This window comes from Schistocerca cancellata, chromosome 5 (assembly GCF_023864275.1).
Source record: "Schistocerca cancellata isolate TAMUIC-IGC-003103 chromosome 5, iqSchCanc2.1, whole genome shotgun sequence".
NCBI classification, from domain to species: domain Eukaryota; kingdom Metazoa; phylum Arthropoda; class Insecta; order Orthoptera; family Acrididae; genus Schistocerca; species Schistocerca cancellata.
In genome coordinates, this window is record NC_064630.1 from 23854508 (window position 1) to 23868365 (window position 13858).

Below are 13858 nucleotides of genomic sequence, written 5' to 3' on the forward strand. Positions count from 1 at the left end.
AATTTGTACAGAAACCAGATGGCAGTTATAAGAGTCGAGGGGCATGAAAGGGAAGCAGTGGTTGGGAAGGGAGTGAGACAGGGTTGTAGCCTCTCCCCAATGTTATTCAATCTGTATATTGAGCAATCAGTAAAGGAAACAAAAGAAAAATTCAGAGTAGGTATTAAAATCCATGGAGAAGAAATAAAAACATTGAGATTCGCTGATGACATTGTAAATCTGTCAGAGACAGCAAAGGACTTGGAAGAGCAGTTGAACGGAATGGACAGTGTCTTGAAAGGATGATATAAAGTGAACATCAACAAAAGCAAAACGTGAATAATGGAATGTAGTCGAATTAAGTCGGGCAATGCTGAGGGAATTAGATTAGGAAATGAGACACTGAAAGTAGTAAAGGAGTTTTGTTATTTGGGGAGCAAAATATCTGATGATGGTCGAAGTAGAGAGGATATAAAATGTAAACTGGCAATGGCAAGGAAAGCGTTTCTGAAGAATAGAAATTTGTTAACATCGAGTATAGATGTAAGTGTCAGGAAGTCGTTTCTGAAAGTATTCGTATGGAATGTAGCCATGTATGGAAGTGAAACATGGACGATAAATAGTTTGGACAAGAAGAGAATAGAAGCTTTCGAAATGTGGTGCTACAGAAGAATGCTGAAGATTAGATGGGTAGATCACATAACTAATGAGGAGGTATTGAATAGAATTGGGGAGAAGAGGAATTTGTGGTACAATTTGACGAGAAGAAAGGACCGGTTGGTAGGACATGTTCTGAGGCATCAAGGGATCACAAATTTAGCACTGGAGGGCAGCATGGAGGGTAAAAATAGTAGAGGGAGACCAGGAGATGAATACACTAAGCGGATTCAGAAGGATGTAGGTTGCAGTAGGTACTGGGAGATGAAGAAACTTGCACAGGATAGGGTAGCATGGAGAGCTGCATCAAACCAGTCTCAGGACTGAAGACCACAACAACAACAACAACAACAACAACTTTAATCCTTACATTTTGCAAAACAGTTTAGTTTCCAAAATCACAGTATGTTCAGTGCTAGTCTCTATATGGGCAAACAAACTACAGAATCTTCAGTCCATTTTCTGAAAGCTTACAAGTGGTCTCCAGATGAAAATCTGTTCTCAGTAATCACTCATTTCACACTGTATAGAAAGTCGACATTGAGGTAATATCTATGTGTTAGGAGTCTGTGTACCATTCTTAACTTGCTAATATCTCTGTAAATGTCCACAAAGAGAAGTTATGTGGGCAACATCTATGTGAATATTTGGGAAAGCATGGCTGGGCAGGATCTTGCTAAAATGTGTCCCGAGCTTGCACTCATTTAGTAACTGAGGGACACCATGTAGAGAAGTCTAATGCTGCCACTCATACGCCTAGTGTATCCATATGATTCTATAAAGAGATTAGTTTCAACTAGTTACTTGTGGTGCAGCTCATGATTTCTCATCTCAACCAATGCGTAAATGTTCGAAAGCAGATTGACAATGTAAATATTTACCACATTGAGTTGTGATTTCAAAGATGTAATACAGAACTGTTTACATAAACTGCAGCCACAGTTGTCTTGTGGTTGTTGTATAGAAAATTGACTGTGACTGTGAATACCCTATCAATACCAAACTGATGGATGATAGAACGCAGGGGCCTGTTTGTGCAGCTCATTTAATCTGAAAACTGGAACTGGTCATCATTGATTTAATAGATACAAAATGTGGAACAATCAAAGTGATATAAAGTTGAGTAGTGAAAATTATTGTAACAAATGCCGAGAAATAACTTTTATAGTCATTTTACGCACAACTTCTCTCGAGACTCAGAAGGCAGTATGAAAGGTTTTGCAGACAGGTACCCTTGTAAGGTGCCAAATAGAAAGTTTTTTAATTCATTCTTACACTGCACTACATTGTCTATGTAACATTTAATGTGCTCTTGTATGTTGATAAATACATGTCTAGCAGTGTATCTGACTCCTTTGTTTACTAGTGTCAACACTTGATGTCTTTGTAGAAGTGTTTTTCAAAAATGTTCAAATGTGTGTGAATTCCTAAGGGACCAAACTGCTTAGGTCATCAGTCCCTAGACTTACACACTACTTAATCTAACTTACGCTAAGAATAACACACACACCCATACCCGAGGGAGGACTCAAACCTCTGGTGGGAGGGGCCGCACAATCCATGACATGGCGCCTCAAACCGCTCAGTCACTCTAAGCGGCAAGTTGTTTTTGAGCCTGGTGTTATATTCATGGTATTCACATTATTTTATGAAAAGAGTACTGTTGGCAATGTCAAAAAACATTAATAAATATATGCACTGAGAAGTAATTGTCAAAATACACAGCTTCTTTAAAGGTCTCTGTATGGCTATAGGAATGTTCCTTACTTTATTCAATTGAGTAACATGTGAAGTTACGAACATGACAGGTCAGGTCCACACATGGCTGGGGTAACAAAAATTGTGACGTTCGCCTGCTTTATTTCTTTGTTGGTAGTCCTTGGTGTCGATGTACTGCATTGTTATACTGGATGAAAAATGGGTGGGGGGTGGGGGGGTGGGGGGGGGGTGGAAGTCCACTGACTACTGCCACTGTTCACAACCCCCCCCCCCCCCCACCCCAATATTACACAGTTATATGGCCAGTTTACTATTGGTTAACTTTTGATAAGCCTCATTAATAGTTTGCAGGCAAACATCAGCATACTGCTGCAATAGTTTGCTGTTGAACATCTGTGAGCAGTAAATACCTAACCACACAGTTCTCTATTTCTCAAACAAACTGAACAGACACTGTCATTGTTTTAACACTTGGTCTATTGGTGTTACACTAATTCCACTGTTCAGTTGACACATTACTCTAACTGATACAGACTTCACGTCTGAAAATCAGCCATGGACTGACTGATCTTGGGCCTTTATATAGCCTCACAATAATAAGCACTGAAACTACACATTGTTCGATGTATAAGTTACAGAAATTACAATTAAAACATAACTCATTCAATTAACTGAATATTTAGAAAAATTCCTCCTTTTAAACAGTTACTTCTACCACAAACACTAGGCCAAATTATTTATTTTTGTTAACTTGTTTTCGAATAGAGCCAAATAAATACTTACAGAATCTTAGTAGTTCTTCTTCCAAATGTTTATAATTATTATTGAATTCATATTTGTGTGTAAGTCAACAATAGCATTTAAGTCACGAAACAATTACTGATTTCACCCCATAACAAAAGATATTAACTAGGAATAGTCAAAATAAACTAGGAAATTGATTACATATACAAAACTAAGCACAAAATTAGATCTTAGATTTCTTAAGACTGAGGGCCAGCCTTTCTCTTCTATGGAAATGTAGCTTATACTCACATATGTCAATGGTAATTAGGCAAAATGAAAATAAAATGAATTTAAGGAGGCAGATGACAAAACAAGAGAGGAAGTAAAGAGATCCCAGCTTGCTTCATCACAAAATGGCCTCAGGTTCAAAATGTAAATCAGTCACTCACTCAAGATGCGAATGCACTAGCCAGGCATGGCAATTAGAAACAGTGGAGTAGGAGAAATAGTTGCCTTGTCCCAGTGTTCACCACACTATATCCACACTTACAATATCCATACTAAGGCACACAAAGTGAGATTTATAGTCTGCACAAGAGTGTGACATAAAAACACAATATCCCTGGTGATTGCATTTCAGGTGCAAAGACATCATAGTGCAGGCACCTTGCAGCATAGCAAAAGCACCAGCATCATGTGCATTGCCACGTGGCCAGTTTCTCATGGCACAGGTATGGAGCAGCAACCAAAATTGATGCTACAAGGGATGGACCATGACTGGTCAGTGGAAGCCGTGCTAGGGGCAGCTATTGTTCCACATTGGTAGTCAGCAACCACAGTGGTGAAGTGTCCTGACTCATGGCAAGATCAACAGCTGTGAATTGAAGTGCTGCATGAGGGGTGACACTGCCTTAGCAGATGGCCGTAGTGGGTTGTGAGTGTATGGAACTGGTGAGACAGCTGTGCCACAGGATGTTTTTGAACTAATACCACATATAATTGTTACAACATAACTCTACATTCTGTAACTTGAATTTCCCTAGAAAATGATTCCATAACTCAATGGTGAATATGCAGAATAAACTAGTTTCTTCTTTTGTTAAATCATCTATAGCAGTAACCACACATATTGCAAATGTAGCTGAACCAAAGCTCTTCTCTAATTCTACGCAGTGGGTTTTTCACTTGAAGCTGTGATCTATCTGTAGTCTCAAACATTTAACAATTTGTACTTCATTTATTTATTTTATTTATTTATTTGATTAGCCATCCGTAGACATTTTGCAATGTATGGATGTTGTCAGTTTGGATACAGTGATTTTTGCAGATACATTGACACTTTTATATGCATTTACAGAGTATACAAATACAATGACATTTATCACTTAAATTACATCCAAACAATTAAATATTCACTTATTGTTTAGAAACAGTGTTCCTGAAAATATAGTTTAAGGGTTTTTCTGTAACAGTGCATGTTGTTAATTTCTTTGATGTCCTGTGCAGCTTGTTATACATTTACAGAATATACAATACAATGTCATTATGTCACTTAAATTACATTCAAACATTTAAATATTCACTTACTGTGTAAAAACAGTGTTCCTGAAAATACAGTTTAAGAGTTTTTCTGAAACAGTACATGCTGTTAATTTCTTTGATTTCCTGTGGCAGCTTGTTATACAATTTTACACCCTGATACAAGTAACTTTTTTGGGTCTTATGCTTATTTCTCCTATCTAGATGAAGGCAGTGGCTTGTTCTTGTGCTATAGCTGTGTAAAATGCTGTTTGTACTATAATTCACTATATTTTTCTTTATATATACTATAGTGTGGAACATAAATAAACAGGGAACAGTTAGAATACCAAGTATTTTGAATAGTTCTCTGCAGTGAGCCCACTTACTGCTTTTAGTTATAATTCTCACTGCTCTCTTCTGCACTTTAAAAACTGTTTGTAAGTTGAGTACATTATTTCCCCAGAAAATTATCCCATAGCTTATGACTGAATGTACATAGCTAAAATATACAGTTCTTAGACATTCATTGCTGCATACTGAGGAGAGAACTCTAAGTGCGTAACACGTTGTAGATATCTTCTTTGTGAGTTTTTTAACATGTTCACTCCACCTAAGCTGGCTGTCAATATGCAACCCTAGGAATTTTGTGGTGGGCACTTCGTCTACAGAGGTGTTATGTAGCTTTAACTTTAGGGGACTGTTTTTTCTGTTTATTCTAAAGCGTATGCTATTTGTTTTCTTAATATTTAAGGTCACTTTATTCTCTGTAGACCATTTGTAGACATCTTTCAGTGATTCATTACAATTTTCCAACATTTGTGCTGATGTCTCACTGGTGATTATAATATTGCTGTCATCGGCAAACAATATCTTCTCTCCATGTCGGATATATTGTGGAAAGTCATTTATATAAATCAAGAACAACACCGGACCCAGCACACTTCCCTGAGGGACCCCAATATTAATATGTTGTGGATCTGATAGGTGTTTTTCTATGAACTTTGATCTACTGGAGACATGCGAGATCTCTACCCACTGTACTCTATTTTTTAGGTATGAATGGAACCATTTGTTGATTACCCCTCTTACTCCTAGTGCTTCTAACTTAAGTAATAGATTCTGGTGGTCAACTGTATCAAAGGCCTTTGACAGGTCAAGGAATATGCCAGATACATAGTTGCCTTCATCCAGTGCTTCTAAAACCACTTTTGTGAAATGTGCTATTGCCATTTCTGTATCTCTGCCGAGTCTGAAACCAAATTGGTCATTTGAAAGAAGGTTGTATTAGTTTAGATAGCTCATAAGTCTGTTCTTCATTATGGACTCTATTATTTTGGAAAATGATGACAGTAGGGCAATTGGCCTGTAGTTCTCAATGTTTTCTACATCATCTTTTTTGTGTAGAGGTAAAATTTTTGCATGTTTCAGATAATCAGGGAAACAACCGGCTTTGAAAGATTCATTTATGATATTGGTTAGGGGGGCTTTGATACTATTTATGCATTTTTTCAGCACAGACATTGGAATTTCATCTAAACCTGCTGAATTTTTGCTCTTTAATTTCCTTACCACATTACATACTTCTTCCTCAGTAGTGGGTAGCAATACCATTGAATTTGATGTATATTCCCGTGTTCGTGGATTATGAGATTTTGAAAAATTTTCCTGTAACTTTGTAGCTATACTACTAAAGTAAGAATTAACAAAGTTTGCTAGTTCTTTTGGGGTACTTGTTAGGTTTTCTTTGTTCCTGATTTGGGTGTTTATTTGCCTTTGTGTTGCAGTTCCTGTCTCTTGTTTCACTATAGTCCATGTAGCTTTACTTTTATTTTTAGCTAGATTTATTAGTCTATCATTGGCCTTTTTTTTTTTGCAACATTGAGCACCTTCCTATAGATTTTTTTGTAGTTTCTGTAGTAATGAAGAAAATCTGGATCACTGTTGTTGTTTTTTATAGAGTTTAGGTATTTAAAAGTTTGGGCAGATTTTCTAATTCCTGTGGTAATCCACTTATTTTTGGTGGATGTTCCAGTAGAACTTAGTGCTTTGGGGAAGGCTTCTTCGAATATTATCTTAAACTCCGACATGAATTTGGAGAATTTCTGATTCACATTATTTTCTGAATATACTTCTTCCCATCTTTCATGTCTTAATTGTAAGCAAAATTTTTGTATTGCTGCGTCTGAGTAGACTCTTTTAAACATGTGGAGGTTTACTGGTTTTTCTACAGAAGCTTTTACTTTTATGATTTGGCATAAATGATCTGACAGTCCAAGATTTTTGACAGTTATGACACAGTTTTCCCCACCTATATCTGTAGCTACATGGTCAATGGTAGATGTTGAGTGTTTGGTTATTCTTGTTGCACAATTAACTAAAGAGGACATGCCAAAACTATTCAGAATATTCAGAAAAGTGTTACTGGTTTCATCTGCCTTAGCTGTGTTAATGTTTAAGTCACCACACAAGATTATATTACTTTTCAGGGATGACACTTGTTCTAGGCTTTGCATAAGTTTTGAAAAGAATGTTTCTAAATCACCACTGGGAGAACGGTATACACATAGTACAATTAGTTTTTTGGGCATATCTACAGCTGGTATCTCTACTGCTGACACTTCAAAATGCTTGTCTACACTTTGTAGGATAATATCATTCCTAACTTTAAATGAAATACCACTCTTAACAAAAATACATGATCCTCCACCTTTCATTGAGTTTCTGCAATAAGAACAAGCTAGTACATATGAGGGCAAATTTATGTATTGAATTTCATTGACTTTGCACCAGTGCTCTGTGATGCAGATAACTGGACTGTCTAAGGATTGTAACTCAACTTCTAGCTGTTGCACTTTGCTTTTTACACTCTGAATGTTTTGGTGAAGCACTGTTAGAGATTTAATGTTACTTATCTTGGAGGTTTCTTTTTCATCATGCTTGTGACTAAAAAATCTTGCAGATGGGAGGGAGGCACTCTCTTCCGTCTGCTTGTTGCTCCATGTGAGGTTGTGTACTTTTCTGCCACTGCTGACGTTGGAACTGCTGCTGCTCCTGTTGTCTGTACTGCTTCTGTTGATTGTGCTGCTGCTGACGGTGCTGTGGCTGCTGTTTCTGGTACTGCTGCTTTTAGTGACACTGGTGGCAGTTGTGCTGGTGTTTCTGCATCTATTTTTGTTGATGTTACTCTTACTTCTACTAGTGTTGAGTTTTCATCGTTTTTGCTATTGGGATAGCCTGGGATGGCGGCTAATTCTGCTGTCACCTCCTTTGAATGTGTGTTTTGGTCATCATTGCTTTCTGCATGAAAGTCCAGTGGCATAACAGTTTCAGTTAAAAAGTCGTCTTGCATGTTGAGTTTGTCTAAAGTTTCACTGATTTTTTCACTGAGCAGTCTTTTGCCTCTTCTGTTTAGGTGCATTCCATGATTTGTGTAGCTGCACCTCTGAAGAAAATTCACACTGAGAAAATAGGCATTTGAGTAGGCTTTACAGATTTTCTGGAATTGCCTGTTTGCTTTTTTAATTTCTAAATTTACGCAAGAATTAGGTATGAGATCATGCCTATGAGGTATTCCTGTTACTATCACTGTGTCCTTTTCGGTAGCATGAAGAATTTTCTTTAGGTTGCGGACTGCAGTTGCCAGTTCATTCCTATACACATCGTTTGCGCCCGCAATCAGTACAATGCGCCGATTTTTGTTTTGTAATCTGTCTTGCTCAATGTTTTTAGCTACTTCCTGTATAGGAGCCCCTGGTTTAACATATCCACACGCTATCACATTGTGTTCAGCACGCAATATTTCTGCAAGATTGCGTCCATGGCTATCAGAGTAAACTGTTACTTTTGTACGTTTATAACACTTTTTCGTCTTCGTTCTTCCGATAATGCATTTATCAATTTTGAATTTGTTCACTTCACACGTTTCTTCCGCTAGGCCTACTGTGTTTACATCAGTCTGTACAGTTGTGTAACAGTCTTGTGTTTCATTGCACTCAGAAATTGTGTTTATGCACTTTTCTTGTGAATGTTTGTTTAGTTCACACGTTTCGCGGCCTATCGTGTTTGTGCCTGGATACAAGGCATCAAAACGATTCTGCATGTTCATTCATGTATTTCATTGCTTGAAAAACTTACTTTTATAGTTTGTGGAGTTCTGTGTGAAGTACTGAACAGTACATACCGAGTCATGAAAAAATTCAATAATAATCCACCTGCCTTGAACCATCTGATGTTTTAGAATTTTTCACTGTCTGTCTTTCCTGCAAGGAGATTTATATTGTTGTTTTACTCCTATATTTGTATATCATCTGTACAAAATATAAAATTTGGGTCTTAATGAAACTGCAAGTGGACAACCATGTGTGTTTACCTGAAATAACAGAGACCCAGAATCAAACCTTGTGGTACATTATGTCTGATTGCTTCACATTCTCAGTGCCTAATGTTATGGAGTTGATGTGGAACCAATACACACTGCTTTCTGTCATTCAGAGAAAACAGAAACCATGAACCTGCTGTGCCTACTATTCCATAATCTTTTTACTTTTGCATTAGAGTATCATGGTTCACACAGTAGAAACCCTTAGCTGACTAACAAAATATTTCTAATGATAGTAATATCTCACTTACTGAGTCGAGATTATCATCTCCCAAGGTAAATATAGCCTTTTCAGTGGACAGTTATCTTTGAAATAACAGCTACATTTCTACTGTGCTTTCCTGTACTAAGAGTGTATGAAGCCAATTGTACATCATCTCCATGACAGTTTTTGAAATTACTGGCAGTAATGAGGTGTGGTAAATCTTTGTTAACATTTTCACTCCTTTTTGCAAAGTGGCTTGAGAACTCTACATTTAAAACTTTCTGGGAAAGCACCAATGCAAAAAGATTCATTACAAAAGGTGCTCAACATATTATTAAGTTCAGTTGAAAAACATTTTATTATTTTAGTAATGATTTCATCATAACTACTTTGACATTTATCTTTTGCAAATCTGATAAAATTGAAAACTTGGAAATGATGAATGAAACTGAATTTTGTCAGACTTTATAGTCTGGTGTGCCACGGCTGTGCAAATACTTCTTGATAAATGAAGAACCAGAACAACTGTTAAATGATCCTTTATTGAAACAACTGGTTTCACAACTTGCAATTACATCCCCAGGTATAAATAATCAATTCATAGAAAATCAAGGCTGAGAATCAGAATGTTCGGTTGTCCATGTAACATCAGTCTGGATTTTGTATGATCTGATTATGTATACCTGAGTATGCAGCTATAAGGTGCAAAAGCAGTTGTTTCAGTACTGGATCATGTAACAGCTGCTGTGCTTCTTCATTTATCAATATTGTTTTCAAAAACTTTGCTTAGCAACTGTAGGCTAAATTGTTAAGGAAGTGTTCGAGCTTAAATTATCTGCCCCTGACAGGGAAAAAGAGTTCCTGGAATTTTAAGGCTATCTTTGATCAGTTCATTGTCTACATTTAAAGAAATGTGTCCATTTTCTTGATTTATTTATTTTGTCTTATTTTACTATGTTCAAAAAATGGCTCTGAGCACTATGGGACTTATCTTCTGAGGTCATCAGACCCCTAGAACTCAGAACTACTTAAACCTAATAACTAACCTAAGAACATCACACACAGCCATGCCCGAGGCAGGATTTGAACCTGCGACCGTAGCGGTCGCGCAGTTCCAGACTGTAGCACCTAGAACTGCTCGGCCACACCGGCGGCTAGCTTACTGTGTTCCAAATAGTTATTATCTTGCTGCTGGAGAGACTTATTTTTTCATTGACGGTGCATACATTTTGATACTCTTGCTGACTTTGATTAGAATTTTATAGTACAGTTTGTAATATGACTCAACCTTGTCATCCCCTGTCTCTTTTGTTGTCAAGGTGTCAAGTAGAGTCTTCTCTTAGTTTTGCATAATATTCTGATCCTGCTTGTTATCCAGGGTTAAGGTGCATTAAACATACTTCCACCCATTGTTTGCCTACGAAAATGGCTTTCAAAGTAGTCTAAGAGTATCCTATAGAATAAATTACATTCTTTATTTATAATGTGTTGTGTAAATCTTTCCACACTGTATTTCAGAAATTTTTCTGGAATTCCTCTATACCTTTCTCATTTATTATGCTTATACTTTTTCCAGTTATTTTTATTTATGTCATGCTCTCTGGTACTGAACATCAGTAGTTGACTGTTGAGGCCTGAGAGGCCATTAATGTGGGAGTCACACTGTGACTTTTCAATCTCATCCCATCTACGAATGTGTTGTCAATGTAGCAGTGTTGCTGGTTCTCATTATCCTTGTCACAAATTGTACGAGGAGAGTTAAATTGTATGAAATGACCAGTAATTCGAGTATTACTCTAGAATAGGTACGTTCTAAAAATTTAAATTAAATACTCCACTCAACAATATCTCATTCTGCTTGGAAGTCAAGAAACTTAATAATGCATCATTTTGTTTTGGAAATAATTCAAAATTACTATGGTGTATATTCTAACTATTATTTCTGACTTTTGCTGAAAATCTACTTGTGCATGTCAATCTTACAAATGATGATTACTGAAAAATTTATGTATAACAATGTTTTAATATTTATATCTCTTCCCAATGTAAGCAACAGAATTTCCTTTTTCTGTACCTGACCTGCAGTACCTGGATGCTAAGTTACATCCCTCCATTTTCAGCATTCCTACATCTGTTGTCAAAATGCTGTTGAGAAACAGATATTATGAAGGGTGTTCAACGGAAAGGTATGAAACAATGCTGTGGGTATAACTGAAGCCTTTATTCAAAAGTAATCACCAGAGGCCTCAGTTTAACTATCCCATTGTGTCATGTGCCAAAGGATTTCCTGTTCCGAGAATTACATTGGCTGTAACAGGAGCCAGTCCTCCACTGTATCCTCCAGTTCATCATCCAAGCTGAAGCCCTTCCCTTTGAGTCATTTTTTTCATAGGCTAAACACACATAAATCACAGGGTGAATCCCGGCTGAAGGGTAGATGCACAAGCTGCTTGCACTTGAACCTGGTCATTACACTTTGTGTGAGCTTGCAGATATGTGGATGTGTATTATCTTGGAGCAGAATTTCTAAATCCATGGACATCACACTTGTTTCTTCTTGATGGACTCTGCATGGGCTACAGAGTGTCTTTTCTGGTGCTCGTGGAATTCAATGAGTTCAGATCTCAGATGTTGAAAAAGATGGTGGGCATCAAATTGCCTACTGAGAGCACAACTTTCAATTTTTTAGGGAGAGGTGTGGATGCATGCTTCCATTATATGCTGTCCTGCTTTGTCTCTGGCTCAAAGTGCTGGCACCAGCTCTCGTCACCAAGGATGGTCTGATCCTCGGAAGTTGGATCTTCATGATATCAGAAAAAAGTGTTCGATGCTAGGCCCATACACATTTCCTTTTGCAGTTTGCTGAGATTCTTTGGAATCCACATCTTCCAGTAACCCAACCTGTTGTGCACAAATGGCCACACTGTTCCCACACTGCCTTCCGCCAACACTGCCAACATCTGCAATGTGACACACCGATCACATCTATCAACTCGCTCATCTTGTCAGTGAGTTTGGCAGCCAGAGACAGTGGTCGTGTGTGTGAGAGTTGTCACTGAACGAATGTGTGTGTATTTTGTCTAATTCAGAAGGAGGCCTTTCTAGTGATAGCTTACTTGTTTAGCAGTCTTTTTGTTGTGCCTGCCTGTGTCTCAGTGTCTCCACTATATGGTGAGCAGTACTCTATCTTTTTTCATAATATTTTTATTATTATTGTTATTATTCCATCCTGGATTTTCCATTGTTTCATTCAGCATTAAAAGAAGTAATACAATTGAATATTTTGTGCCTAAAATATGTGATGGTAAATAGGATACTGCATGTTATGTCCAAATATTAGAGAGTTAATAATAAAATCAAGAATGTCTGACTTCTTTAAATGAATTGTAGCCTGCAAATGATGTAGACGTATAGGGAGCATTCAAATGGAAAGGCAAAAAACATCATAACAACCAAACTAATTTAAATTTGCATATGCCACTTTGAGATAACTTAGTGAAACATCTAGGGATGCGAATGTAATGTCCGGTGTGGTGATGCACATGGGTGAGCTCGAGACATGGGAGAGAAACAGGCAGTTGTGTGTTCTGCCCATTTAACATAGCAGTGTGTATGAGATCATGGTGTTTGCACTGCAAAATTTGAAGACTGTGGAGCAACAAGGTGTTATCAGATTTCTGAATGTGGAATGTGTTAAACCAGGCAATATTCATTGCCGGATCATGTCTGTATATGGATGAGACTGTGTGTCTGACAAGCCAATGAGGAAGTGGAGTGCATCTTCATGAAGGGTGGGAATATCTGAGTGACAACCCAAGACCAGGCCAGGCAAACATGGTAATCACAGCTGAACTTATTGAAAAGGCGACTGACCTGGTGAGAAGTGATTGGTGTGTGACAATGCAAATGCTGGCAGTGATGGTGCAGGCCAGAGTTGGAACAGTCTGGACAACTGTGCACAACAGAAAGGTGTGCACACAGTGGGTTCTGTACAAGCTCAGTGAATCACAACAGGAACTATGCATGGGATAGCTTTGCAACACCTGTTCTGATATCATGAAGATCTTGCTTTCCTATATCAGATCATCACTGGTGATGAGAACTCGTGCCATCACAGCGACTCAAAGACGAAGTGGGACAGTGTGCAATGGAAGCATGTATCCTTATCTCCTTCAAAAACATTGAAAGCTGTGCCCTCAGTAGGAAAGGTGATGCACAACATCTTTTTCAGTGTCCAAGATCCGATGCTCATTGAGCTCCTCGAGCATGAAAAGCCATTACAACTGACATGTACTGTGTGACACCCCTTAGCCTATGCAAGCCAATTAAGAGCAAATGACCTGAGGTGCTCATGGAGGGTCATTCTGCTCCATGATAGTGCGTGTCCACACATCTCCAAGCTCACAAAAAGTGTAATGGCCAAGTTCAAGTGAGAGCAGCTTAGGATTCTGCCCTATGGTCTGTACATGTCATCCAGTGATTTCCATATGATTGGTCCACTAAAAATTCATAGCAAAGGAAAGGGCTTCAGCTTGGATGATTAACTGAAGAACATAATGGAAGACTGGCTCTTGTCACAGCCACAGGAATTCTGAGAAAACGGAATCCAGCTTGTGAAACTATAGGATAGTTGTACTGAGGCCTCTGGTGATTATTTTTCAGCTATATCCACA